Source organism: Homalodisca vitripennis, chromosome 2 (genome assembly GCF_021130785.1).
Source record: "Homalodisca vitripennis isolate AUS2020 chromosome 2, UT_GWSS_2.1, whole genome shotgun sequence".
NCBI lineage: Eukaryota > Metazoa > Arthropoda > Insecta > Hemiptera > Cicadellidae > Homalodisca > Homalodisca vitripennis.
The window spans coordinates 1,364,920-1,378,946 of record NC_060208.1 but is presented as its reverse complement, the minus strand read 5'-3'; positions in this window follow the sequence as shown (position 1 = coordinate 1,378,946).

Sequence of the window (14,027 nt, the reverse complement as noted above, 5' to 3'; positions counted from 1 at the left end):
GAGTAATGGTTAATTTCCAGGGTTAACCTCCAACTATACCGATAAGGTGTCTATATTAAACGAGAAGTATTTTAATGTTTTCAACTCTTTTCCGCATGAAACACAAGCAGCTCCAAAGCATAACTGGTATATATCATGTCGAACGTTACAGAGAGAATCAAAACGCCCCATCTTTCATATGTTACATTTTCAATTTTGACGTCTCTTTTTCCAGATAGAAAAGCAATTAGGTATTTGTAGTTTTTATAAATTTTCTAAGACACTTTTGCTGTACAATTTTATAACGTTTGATAGCAAATTTATTATAAGTTTATTTTTGTGATATTTTTTAAAAGACCTTCAAAAATGTTTATAATATAAAATTTTTAATTTTTTCATTCTTATTTTGTTGATCAGGTTTCTTGAAATGTTATCTGACTTTTTTTAGGTCATATTTGATTGTAAAATACTTCAGCCCAATAGCATCAGTGGATCCTGGGAAATAGGAGGACAGCTGCTCTAGTTTGTTTTTGAAGCTGTTCTTGATTGTCGTGCCTTCTTGTAGCTCCAAATTTGTTTCTCAGTTTTGTGTATTCTAATTATGTCAATGTCTTTCAATTCCTAAGCTTGTTGACATTTGTGTCTAGTTTTCTCAAAATTAAGCTCTTAGCAATATTGCCTTTATTAAATGTATTAACATCGTCAAATACACCAAACGTCAGGGTTTCCAAGGAAACAAATCCATTTTTACTTTTAGTGAAAATTACTAAATTCGCAGTTATAACAAACAATAATAATAAACATATTTCACTTCATACCAAATCAAAACCATGAACAGATGTCAGATCTCCTAAGTTAACAGATGGCCATTACCAACTTCAAGGGGAAATACCTTTATCAGTAAAGTTATATATATATATATATATATATATATATATATATATATATATAAAACAAATTATGACTTGGTCACTCATATAAATATCTGTAGACAATGATAAAATAATGCAATGCTTTTGCCTATTTTGCGTTCCGACTGCCCTTAAAGATAAACTACCGATGCGATGTTTTAAGTCAACGTTTGGCTAGTAATTATCAGTCGACCTTTATAAACATCAACTTATTCAATTCAATACCATTATCGAAATAAATAATATATGTTTTTCAACATAGTTTATACAAATTTGGTATTCACTGTCAGTACGTCATAACCGTAGCCTTCCTTACATCACGTCACAATATCTCGAAAGATAATTTATCCGATATTCAATGGGATTTATTCGTAGAATATTTAACTACTATTTAATTTACCAAATATACTCAGATTTTAAAAACTATTTATTAAAGAATATTGTTAGATACATAATAGTTCAGTGTATTTCCCATGTACTATGACAACACACATGATAACACGAGGTTCATTGGCAGCCCGTGGAGGTGGCCGCCATATTTTATAATGATCGGAGTCATAACCACTTGCAATTTGTTTTGATACATGTAACTTTTGATACTCATTGACAGAAATAAGGGGTTTTTCTGAAGTACAATACAACAAAATGGAATAAATAATACATAAATAATTGGAATTTTAAGGTTAAACATTTAAAATCTATTCTTTCTGTATTTGGACGAACAGACATCCCATATTTAGAGAATAAACCTTAAATATAATGAGAAGAAGGCAAGTTAAGTAGTTCTAGAAGAATTCATTGCTCATTTACACAATGAGCAGGATGTGCAAATATATAGCTTTTAACAGAGGTGTAAATATTAAATATGTTTAAATAAAATAAACCTGGAATATAATGAGAAGAGGGCAATTTAGGTAGTTCTAGAAGAATTCATTGCTCATTCACACAATGAGCAGGATGTGCAAATATATAGTTTTTAACAGAGGTGTAAATATTAAATATGTTTAAATAAAATAAACCTGGAATATAATGAGAAGAGGGCAATTTAGGTAGTTCTAGAAGAATCCATTGCTCTTCCATTTCCGAAAAAATCTATATGCTAAATAAAAATCAAACGAGAATTTATACTAATATAGTCATGCTGGGATATGTGTATACGATATATTTATATGATATAGTAGATGGCCATTATATTTTGATTTTTAAAATCTTGAATTACTGAGTTCATTACGTGATATAGCTGATCGTTTTAAGTTCGTATAAATCTCTAAGTACTGAGTTCATTACATCCCTACGTGATGTAAGTGGTCGTTTTATGCTCTTATAAATCTTGAAAACTTATTTCATTTCATCCCTACTTGACGTAAGAGGGCGTTTTAAGCTCTTATACATCTTGAGGAACTGAGTATATTACATCCCTACGTGATGAAGGTTGTCGTTTTATGCTCTTATAGAACTTGAAGTACTGATTCCATTTCATCCCTACGTGATGTAAGTGGTCGTTTTATGCTCGAATAGATCTTGAAGTACTGATTTTATTTCATCCCTACGTGGTGTAGGTTGTCGTTGTATGCTCTTATAGATCTTGAGGAACTGAGTTCATTACGTCCCTACGTGACGTAAAGGGGCGTTTTAAGCTCTTATAGATCTTGAGGAACTGAGTTCATTACATCTCTACGTGATGTAAGTGGTCGTTTTATGCTCTAATATATCTTGAAGTACTGATTTTATTTCATCCCTACGTGTGTGTAGGTTGTCGTTGTATGCTCTTATAGATCTTGAGGAACTGAGTTCATTACGTCCCTACGTGACGTAAAGGGGCGTTTTAAGCTCTTATAGATCTTGAGGAACTGAGTTCATTACATCTCTACGTGATGTAAGTGGTCGTTTTATGCTCTAATATATCTTGAAGTACTAATTTCATTTCATCCTTACGTGATGTAAAAGGGCGTTTTAAGCTCTTATAGATCTTGTGGAACTGAATATATTACATCCCTAAATGAGGTATTTTGTCGTTTTATGCTCTTATAGATCTTGAGGAACTGAGTTCATTACATCTCTACGTGATGTAAGTGGTCGTTTTATGCTCTAATATATCTTGAAGTACTAATTTCATTTCATCCTTACGTGATGTAAAGGGGCGTTTTAAGCTCTTATAGATCTTGCGGAACTGAATATATTACATCCCTAAATGAGGTATTTTGTCGTTTTATGCTCTTATAGATCTTGAGGAACTGAGTTCATTACATCTCTACGTGATGTAAGTGGTCGTTTTATGCTCTTATAGATATTGAAGTACTGCTTTCATTACATCCCTACGTGATGTGAGTGGTCGTTTTATGCTCTAATAGATCTTCAAGTACTGATTTCATTTCATCCCTACGTGAAATAGGGGGGGTGTTTTAAGCTCTTATAGATCTTGAGGAACTGCGTTTATTACATCCCTACGTGATGTAAGTAGTCGTAGTCGTTTTATGCTCTAATAGATCTTGAACTACTAATTTAATTTCATCCCTACTTAAAGTAGGTGGTCGTTTTATGCTCTTATAGATCTTGAAGTACTGATTTCATTTCATCCCTACGTGACGTAGGGGGTTGATTTAAGCTCTTATGGATCTTCAGGGACTGTGTTCATTACTTCCCTACGTGATGTAGTTGGTCGTTTTATGCTCTTATAGATCACGAATTAATGAGTTCATTACATCCCTACGTGATGTGGGTTGTCGTTTTATGCTCTTATAGATCATGAATTAATGAGTTCATTACATCCTTACGAGATGTAGTTGGTCGTTTTATGCTCTTATAGATCATGAATTAATGAGTTCATTACATCCCTACGTGATGTAGCTGCTCATTTTAAATTGTATAGCCCTCTAAGTACTGAGTTCATTACATCCCTAAGTGATGTAGATGGTCGTTTTATGTTCGTATTTATCTCTAAGTACTGAGTTCGTTACATCTCTACATGATGTAGCTGGTCGTTCTATGTTCGTATAGATCTTTAAGTAATGAATTTATTACATCCCTGCGAGATGTAGGTGGTCGTTTTATGCTCGTATAGATCTTGAATTAATGAGTTCATTACATCCCTACGCGATTTAGGTATTCGTTTTTCGCTCGTATAGATCTCTCAGTACTGAGTTCGTTACATCTCTTCATGATGTAGCTGGTAGTTTTATGTTCATATATATCTCTAAGTATTGATTTCATTACACCCCTACGTGATGTAGGTGGTCGTTTTATGCTTTTAGAGATCTATTTTAACTGAGTTCGTTACATTTCTACATTATGTAGCTGGTCGTTTTATGTTGGTATATATCTCTAAGTAATGATTTCATTACATCCATAAATTATGTAGGTGATATTTATGCTCGTATAGAGTTTTAATTAATCACCATCACACCCAAAATGAGTGATAGTGAGGTCTTGCTTTTCCAAACTCAATATGTTCATTAAATGTGTTTTTCACTTCATTTCAATGTCATAATATTTATATTGACGAAAACCTTTACAACTGAAGATACAACGAGAAGTTGGCTCAAATTCTACCGATCTTTTAAAACTACTTAGATAATGCACAGTGTATTTGTCAAAGACTCAAAACTAACTAAGTCATATATGATATCTTATAAAGAAGATATGGTATATTATCTTAAAAAATTAATTAAAAAAGTCAAAGTTCAATAGGAAATTCCTTCTAGAAGTATAACTTACAATAGGATAAATTTCCTGGTTGAAGCCGACGACTTGATTAAATTTGTGGAAGTTTAAAAAATATTAGGAATAATATAACGTTATACTGGCAAAACCCTCAATAGACTCTCACAATTGTCTGAGGCAAACTTGGAACAAATAAACTTTGTTAGGTGTGATGGTGAAAACTAATCAAGCACAATAACAATCAGTTCATGCTCAATGCATATCTAAATTTGAAGACAGTGACTAGCAATTTACAAGTATATCGAAAGTTCATATTAATCAATAAATGTGTGAAATAAAATACATATTTAATAATACTTTAATAATACTACAAAATTACATGTTGAAATTATTTTAGCACCGAGGGGAGAAGAAAGCAAGTTACCATTTCGTTATATTGTCATTTTATTATTATTTACCATAGTTAGAGTATTGCTAGTATTGGTAGTATTGCTAGTACATTTAGTACAATTATTAGCAATGTAATATTATTTATAGTGTGTCTTTAGTAATTTTACAAACATTTAACATATAAAAGTGATAATTAAAATTATTGAAAAAGAACATATCGTATGTCTTTAATGATTCTCTTATTACGAAACAAAATTTGAATCGTACGTGCAGAATTGAAACGTGCAATGCATTTTATACTCATTTCATTTAAGGAAGTAACGATTTGTTTATAGTTTGCTGCTGTCCAGACTATCCATATCACTTCTGAGTTATCAAATCTTTCAGCTTCTGTTCTTGACTTCTCACTTTGTCCATCAGATGACCCACCTCTTCTCGCCGCTTTCCTGCACTTGCAAGTATCTTGGAATTGCCGGCTGGAAAAATTAATTACTTATGAGAAACTACCAATTATTACAAATAAGCTAAATAATTACTTGATTTCATGCATCGAAATGCCTCTACACTGATGTAATAAACTTTGTGACTACGTTGATTAGTCATATTATGTAAAACCCGTGAGTAAAGGATAACAAATTGAACTTGCATATACTGCATTCATACTTTCAGAGCTTAATATAAATTTGGAAAGCATGCATATACGCACACTTAGTATAATCCACTACTATCTCCGACCATGATTATTTAGATATATTTCAGCTATTTTTTCCGGCTGGAAATAATAAAGTTTAATAATTAGAAATTTACAAATCATTAACGGATAGTTTGTGGTATCAAATAACAGGCAAATAAATGTTTGCTATAAATTATAAGATCTTTACACAAAATGGACTTGTGAGAAAAAAATATTTTATTACTTCATATATTTATTGCGTTTTTCGAATGAAAATAAATAACTTGTAACTTTATTGTTAGCGGCTAATTTTATTGGATGGTTAAAGTAATAATTTGTACAAATTTTATTCCATTCACATACATATTGGCTTGTAGAAAACCCTCAAAACAAGGTATTTATTCTTAAATTCAAGAAATATTTTGCTGTGAGTAAACATGTTCATCCACTATTATTCTAATGCTATATTTCATAATAACAAATTCTGAATATTTAAATACCGTATTTTTTATTCTTCATTACCTAAAAAAGGCAAAAATAAATTTAAAATAAATTAAAATTATTTCTACTGTAAAGGTCACAGCATAGTTTAATGAAGGATTGCAAATAACGAAAGGTTACTTGCTCATGTACATCCATTTAAGTTCTAGGTATTAGACGCTATGCAAATACGCCTAACTTTGCTCTGCAGGTAAATCCAGATGAAAATTAAATTGCCATAATAAATTATCATTTTACCTGTTAGTACCCTTTCCGAGTTAGGACCAAACCCCGTATCATCGGCCTGAAACATCGTAATACTTTCAATCGATTATATATGGTAAAATACCTTAATTACCTGGAATATAGTACTCTATCACAATGGAAACCCATAGGTTATAAACATTATTATTATATTATACTACTGATGATTAATTGCTTTTATTAAATATAAAACGTTTCTTAATTTAATTTATGTTTTTATACATGGAGAATTGATCAAGTAAACATGTATAGTATTTGGTATATACCTTTGGTATATTTTACAATAACAATAAACACTAAGGAAGGTTCCAAAGAAGAACTCAGGTCTACAAAAATATTGGTATGGAATATTAAATTTGGAAAAATTAAACGCTTACGAGATAATGCCGGAATGCACAACCTCATTCTTTTCATTTATACACCTCTTCCAGAAAGACAGGGAAAGCCAGGCCTTTTTCTTTTTGACATCACAAAAATAAACCCTTATTTTTCTACGTGAATATTTTACTCCTGTTGTATTCAGATAACATTTTGATTTCATCTTTTAAAACAACATAATAATTTATATGTAACAGCTGAAAACGTACCCAAATCTGTAGCTAAACAAAAGTCCATATTTTTCATTGTTGTTTGACTTTAATTTTTTAATAGTTATACATTTCTTTGAGAATTTAAAACTTTGACACCTTGAACTCTACTTTCATATTCGAACTTCTGCATTATTCTGCTTACAACAATATTGCAAAACCCCGTTTAAAAGTCTCCTTATGCCGCCTTATATTTGTATACGCTCGATGAAATTAAATAACATTGTACACATATTCTATCAAATAGTTGATACTAAGAAAACAGTCATATTGTTTTCAATAAGAAAAATATATTGTGTTTGACAGGTTTGCACCAGCAAAATATTTAAAATTTGAACTGCAACGAAAGAAAACACAGCCACAACGCTTATATAATAGCTGATACACAACCTACTACCTAAACCAATGAACTAAAAACATAACATAGGGAGACAGACTTGAAGACTTGAAGCTAATTCGTTTACTCTTAATTTGATTTTCTTATTTTACGGTTATTTCGCAGCATTTTGATATATGCGTGTAATGTATATAGTGTATGCAGGGTGAGTCAGAAAGTCAGGAAAAACAATGTGTTTCTTAGTCATTTAAGGACATCAAACATTTAAGACGGTATTTTTGTTATTAGATTTTTGGCAAATTTCATACTTTTTCTCAAAAACTGTTCACACTACAACCTCTAGAGTGGTTTTATTTGATTTTACAGGTGATTTTCCTTATAAATCCACCTTATTTGAGTTAAAAAGTAAGAGCAAAACATTTCAGAATCACTTAATTTCACCAGGTGAACTGAAAACAAAGCAGAATCTTTCGCCAGCCATTACTCAGTAATGAAGCGTTTCCGGACCTACCTTTATATAACATTTTTTTCTTATTTTTAGCTCTACAATCACGTCTTAAAATATTTTACCATATTTCTGACTCACCCTGTATATGCGTGTAATTTAATAGTAATAACATTACAAGACATGCATGTAATGGTTGTTTTGTGCAAATAAAAGTGTGTATGATGGAGATTAAGCATTTAATCTAAACATTGAAATCCAAATGTTTTTGTCCTGTAATACATACATATATGCTCATAATTTTAAACAAAAAATGTCTGAGCGACAAACAACTAAGAACTCTTGAACAAACTGTGACATGTTTGGTTCTCTTATGCGTTGACGAATTTCGTTGAAATACATTTAAAAATAGTTAGCATCTTGTACAATTTTTGTAAACTTATGTAACACAGCTGATGCCTATGAAAAGACAAAATTTTTGTTACTCCTGGCTTGTGCAGGCGTAACTTTAAATGGTCGTGATATTGCTAAAATAGTTTTTGCCTAATACATTTATTATAACTATACGGATCTTTTTCCTATTTAACTTTAAATATTTTCTTCAGACGCCATTTTGGTAATATTTAAGAAAACAACACAATTATTGTTTTAATTTTTTCCTATCTATTAAAACCTATTGGCCAAATTTGGCTTATTTAGCTTAAATAGTTTTAGATATATAATTTATTTTTACAAAATATTGGCTAGCGGCTAAACGACACATTTTTTTTATTTATATTTATAGGACAATTTTTGCTTGAGATAATTTAATACTATCGCCCACAGAAGTTTGTAGCGCCGTTTTGTAATGGTCGGCTAATTTATTTTGTAATATTTGTTAAAACCTGTTAGTTTCCAAGTAGGCTTGTTTGTTCATATTTATAGATTGTTTTGAAATCATAATACTGGTTTTACACCTCTATTATGAGTTTTGCTTTAGCCTTTAGTCTTTCTAAAGTTTAGTTTCAGTATGATAAAATCCAACCAGCTTTATAGAAAAATATTTTTCCGTGTTATTTAATATATAAACAGTACTCAGTCAGTTCAAGAGTTCAAGTGTCAGTGAAGCTCTAGAGAAACATATCTCTGAGAATGAAGAGATGACTAGTGATGGAATCGTAGTTGATTCTGAATTTCAAACTGCGCTTTCAAATTGTGTAAAGAAATAAATACACTCAAATAGGTAGAAAATACAAAACTATGGAACGTTCTTGCAATTAGCCCATCTATACTTTATACGGATACTAAATATAGGCTACTCCATTTATTTGTAAGCATACAGGGTGCATCTATTTAAATCACGTTTAGTAAAACATAAAAGAACTTAAGTAATATAGTAATAGTAATTGAGAATATACAAACCTCATGATCGACAGGGTATGTAAGTACGCAGCTCATAACGCTCAAAAGCACGAAGGTGATAACAAATACTCCCATAATGAAGATAATAAACACCTGAAAACATTGTGTTGGATTACTTAATCTGGGTTGCGCTGTTGATTTCCTTGTAAATGATACTAGTTATTTTTTTTATTTCTAACTGATGATACTATTTACTACGGAATTCTCGTTCGGTAAAAATAGTTTTGAATTACCCCATCTGAGTCTACATATATACTTATTACTATAATATTTTGAAACATTAAAAAAAATAAAAACAGACTCAGCCTATTTAAATAAGAAGCAGCATGATTTGTTTCATTTAAGGAGAGGCCGACCCTCTTATTAAGCCCTATTTCTCACGGGCAAATGGCCTGTGCGTGGATTTTATCAAACACAATAACGGAGGGAATCGATACAGTACAAGGTCGATGGTACTGATAAAAAGTACTACGGTCACAGAAAGGATTTGAACCTTTGAACATTTGAACCTACTATCTGTAACTCAGACCCAAAGTCTGACGTCTTAGACTGCTCGGTAATCAGCACTTCTGAAATTGTAACAAATACATTGACCAGATACATTAATGGCAATTATAATTATTGCTTCTGTCGAACTTGCAATAATTAAAGTTCATTCGGTTTTCGTTTATATTCATGAAATATCAAACTGAATTTTAATCAATTTATCTCAGGAATATTATTTATTTTGAGTTGAATATAACCTAAACAAGCATAAAGTATTGAAATCTTCCTCATAGAAACAGTAAATTATGTAAAATAGTGGCATATAATATTCTCTAGAGCGTATTTTAAGTTTTGTATATTAACCTTAGCCCAACAGAGTAGGATTACGTCACCGGGATGGTTGGCAAAACGATTTATATTCTCCCTCAAGATGAGTGGAGGGTCATGTCTTCATACTTGGCAGGGATGAGAAGAGTTAATACCTTGCTCAAGTTTCTGTATTCTAATGTAAAATGTAGATTTATGCAGCATTTAAAGTTACAGAGATTAAATCTTTATCAATGGTCAGAGCTAGACTACATAACACAAGCTACGTGATACCTGAGCGAAATAAATAAAAATGATAAAGATCAGCCATATTCCATAGAGTGACATGCTCCATCATTTAACTCTACATCAACTATATACAAAAAAAGATGCAAGTGAGTATCAACAGACCCAACGAAATGAGGGAGAAATCCTTACTAATTAATCCAACCAAGTTGTATGTGTGACTACGTCGCAGGCTAAAATATCATATGACTGTACTCTCTTTGTTACTTCTACGATATTTTACATTAACAATATTATTAAAAATTTGACAAAGGTAAAAATGTTTGCCAACGCTTAACCAATTTCCATTGAGTGACGTGCACCACCATCATAACGTATGCTCGATATATGCAAGCTAAGATGTTCCAGTTGTCTTATGATGGTAAGTAACAAATTTTCCAAAACCAATAGTGTTGAATTAGAGCGCGTTCTAGACAGAGCATAAACGTGCGGTGACATTTGAAATGTTCCGAAGAAGCAAAGAGACTTTGAGTCATAGGTTGTGTTACTTATGATGGTAAGTAACAAATTTTCCAAAACCAATAGTGTTGAATTAGAGCGCGTTCTAGACATAGCTTAAACGTGCGGTGACATTTGAAATGTTCCGAAGAAGCAAAGAGACTTTGAGTCATAGGTTGTGTTACTTATGATGGTAAGTAACAAATTTTCCAAAACCAATAGTGTTGAATTAGAGCGCGTTCTAGACAGAGCATAAACGTGCGGTGACATTTGAAATGTTCCGAAGAAGCAAAGAGACTTTGAGTCATAATAGTGTATTGCTTATGCGTAGTGGTGAGGTACTTTAGCATGTACTAGTACCTAATTAATCTTTGCTTATTCAAAAGTCATCAACGAAACAGTTCTAGATAAGGATTCAACAAAACCTGATCCTATGTAACAAGAATCATTAGATCAGTAAATCTGTCACAACACCAACCCCATATATGATTGCAAGCGATAAACATGAAATTATCTGTCTTTATCTCACAGCTCTTCTCGTCAGTTCCATTCCGACCTGGACAGTGATTTTATGCTGTCAGAAAGACATTGTTGAAGCGACGCAGGCCTTAGTTGTACTACTGGAGACATTTATAACAATTCCTGATCCTATGTAACATGATTCATTAGATCTGTCACAGCACCAACCCGATATATGATTGCAAGCGAGAACCCTGAACTTATCTGTCTTTATCTCACAGCTCTTCTCGTCAGTTCCATTCAGACCTGGACAGTGATTTTATGCTGTCAGAAAGACATTGTTGAAGCGACGCAGGCCTTAGTTGTACTACTGGAGACATTTATAACAATTCCTGATCCTATGTAACATGATTCATTAGATCTGTCACAGCACCAACCCGATATATGATTGCAAGCGAGAACCCTGAACTTATCTGTCTTTATCTCACAGCTCTTCTCGTCAGTTCCATTCAGACCTGGACAGTGATTTTATGCTGTCAGAAAGACATTGTTGAAGCGACGCAGGCCTTAGTTGTACTACTGGAGACATTTATAACAATTCCTGATCCTATGTAACATGATTCATTAGATCTGTCACAGCACCAACCCGATATATGATTGCAAGCGAGAACCCTGAACTTATCTGTCTTTATCTCACAGCTCTTCTCGTCAGTTCCATTCAGACCTGGACAGTGATTTTATGCTGTCAGAAAGACATTGTTGAAGCGACGCAGGCCTTAGTTGTACTACTGGAGACATTTATAACAATTCCTGATCCTATGTAACATGATTCATTAGATCTGTCACAGCACCAACCCGATATATGATTGCAAGCGAGAACCCTGAACTTATCTGTCTTTATCTCACAGCTCTTCTCGTCAGTTCCATTCAGACCTGGACAGTGATTTTATGCTGTCAGAAAGACATTGTTGAAGCGACGCAGGCCTTAGTTGTACTACTGGAGACATTTATAACAATTCCTGATCCTATGTAACATGATTCATTAGATCTGTCACAGCACCAACCCGATATATGATTGCAAGCGAGAACCCTGAACTTATCTGTCTTTATCTCACAGCTCTTCTCGTCAGTTCCATTCAGACCTGGACAGTGATTTTATGCTGTCAGAAAGACATTGTTGAAGCGACGCAGGCCTTAGTTGTACTACTGGAGACATTTATAACAATTCCTGATCCTATGTAACATGATTCATTAGATCTGTCACAGCACCAACCCGATATATGATTGCAAGCGAGAACCCTGAACTTATCTGTCTTTATCTCACAGCTCTTCTCTTCATGAATCGTCATAACCACAAGGTAAATGTCACGTCCAAAGATTAACTACAAAGTCGCATGTCCGCTATGGTAACTTAGAGAACGCATTTTTAAAACAATTTAGTTGATATATTTAGTTCACATAAAACACTCCGTCAGGCAGAATACTATAACGGGTACGAAATCTAAATTTATATCTTCTAAAATGTTATGTAGCCTGCTTATAAAAGACACTTTAATAATATTAAATATAATTAAAATACAGTTCTTTGGAGAAACACTATATTTGAAATATCGTCAAAGTACCTCGCTGATAGAACGTCTGTAGAAATGGAAATATGAGACCAAGAAGAATCTTCGTTAGTATACAGCCGCGACAGTCTGCAGCCTCTCGTATAAAAGTAACGACGGATTGTTACACCGTTATTGTCGTTTTATGTATTTTGGGAACAAATTACCTCATACACAATACAATTTTGTGTTCATTAGCGTATTCAGCAGTAAATCCAGGATATCTGAGCACCTTATCCATTTACGTAACAGGATATAATCGTTAATCCAATCGATTCTGAGAAACTGTGTGGTGGAAGATACAAAGACTGGTTAATTAAGACTTGTTGATTTTAATGTGACAATAAGAAAAAAGGTTTAAAAGAAAATTTATATAGTATAACAGGGTTATCATAGTAATTTTTATTGCATTCAGAGTACACAAAGACATTTAATTATGTAAACTTAGTTCAAAAGTAATAAGAACAAATAGTTTGACATGAATATGGTAGAAAGAACTGAAATGTACAAATATAAATCACCAAATCTAACTTAAATACAAGAGTACTGAAATAATTTTTTTTTAGTTTTATAATGTCGTATTGTAGCTACATTGTCTTACCTATAGCACAATGAAATATCTCGCATCCATATAGAGTTGTGTCAGAAATACTCTACTGATACTCTATTTCAGTATTGCGCTAGATGTGTGAAACCCTGCTTAATGTTTTGTTTCAAATTGTAAATTCTAGTTGAGTCTTTTCTTCACTAGTTTTTGTATTATTTTTTAAATATCATTAAAAACAGAATTAAATTGTGATAATGTTTCTGTTAGAGTCTGCACAGTTCATTTAAAAATATTTTTAGCGTACTTATAATTTTTTATTTCTAACTTACACGTAGTCGGATCGTTTTATTGAGTAAATAGGCTACATTATAAGACAACTTATCGTAGAATATAAAGAATTACCAAGGTCTTTATATTTTCTTTGAAGTAAAAACATATTTTAATTCCATAGAGTTATCGAATTGGCATACTTAAGGTGGTGTTCTCTGTTTTGGATTTAGGAAATACTTTTAATGTTAAATTCGTAGGAAAAGCTCTGAATACAGAGCGGCGTAAAACCCGATTTATGGCCCAGACGAATAAAGATGGGCGGAGCCTCCAGTCATCTTTTGACCCTAAAATCCCAAAATATGTTTCTTTCTTGGACCAAGAGGAACCTATGTATCAAGTTTCAAGTATTTTAACTGAGATACACGTCCAGACACCAATTTGATTTAAACATGGTGGACCTTTAAAAATGTAGCCCAGTTAA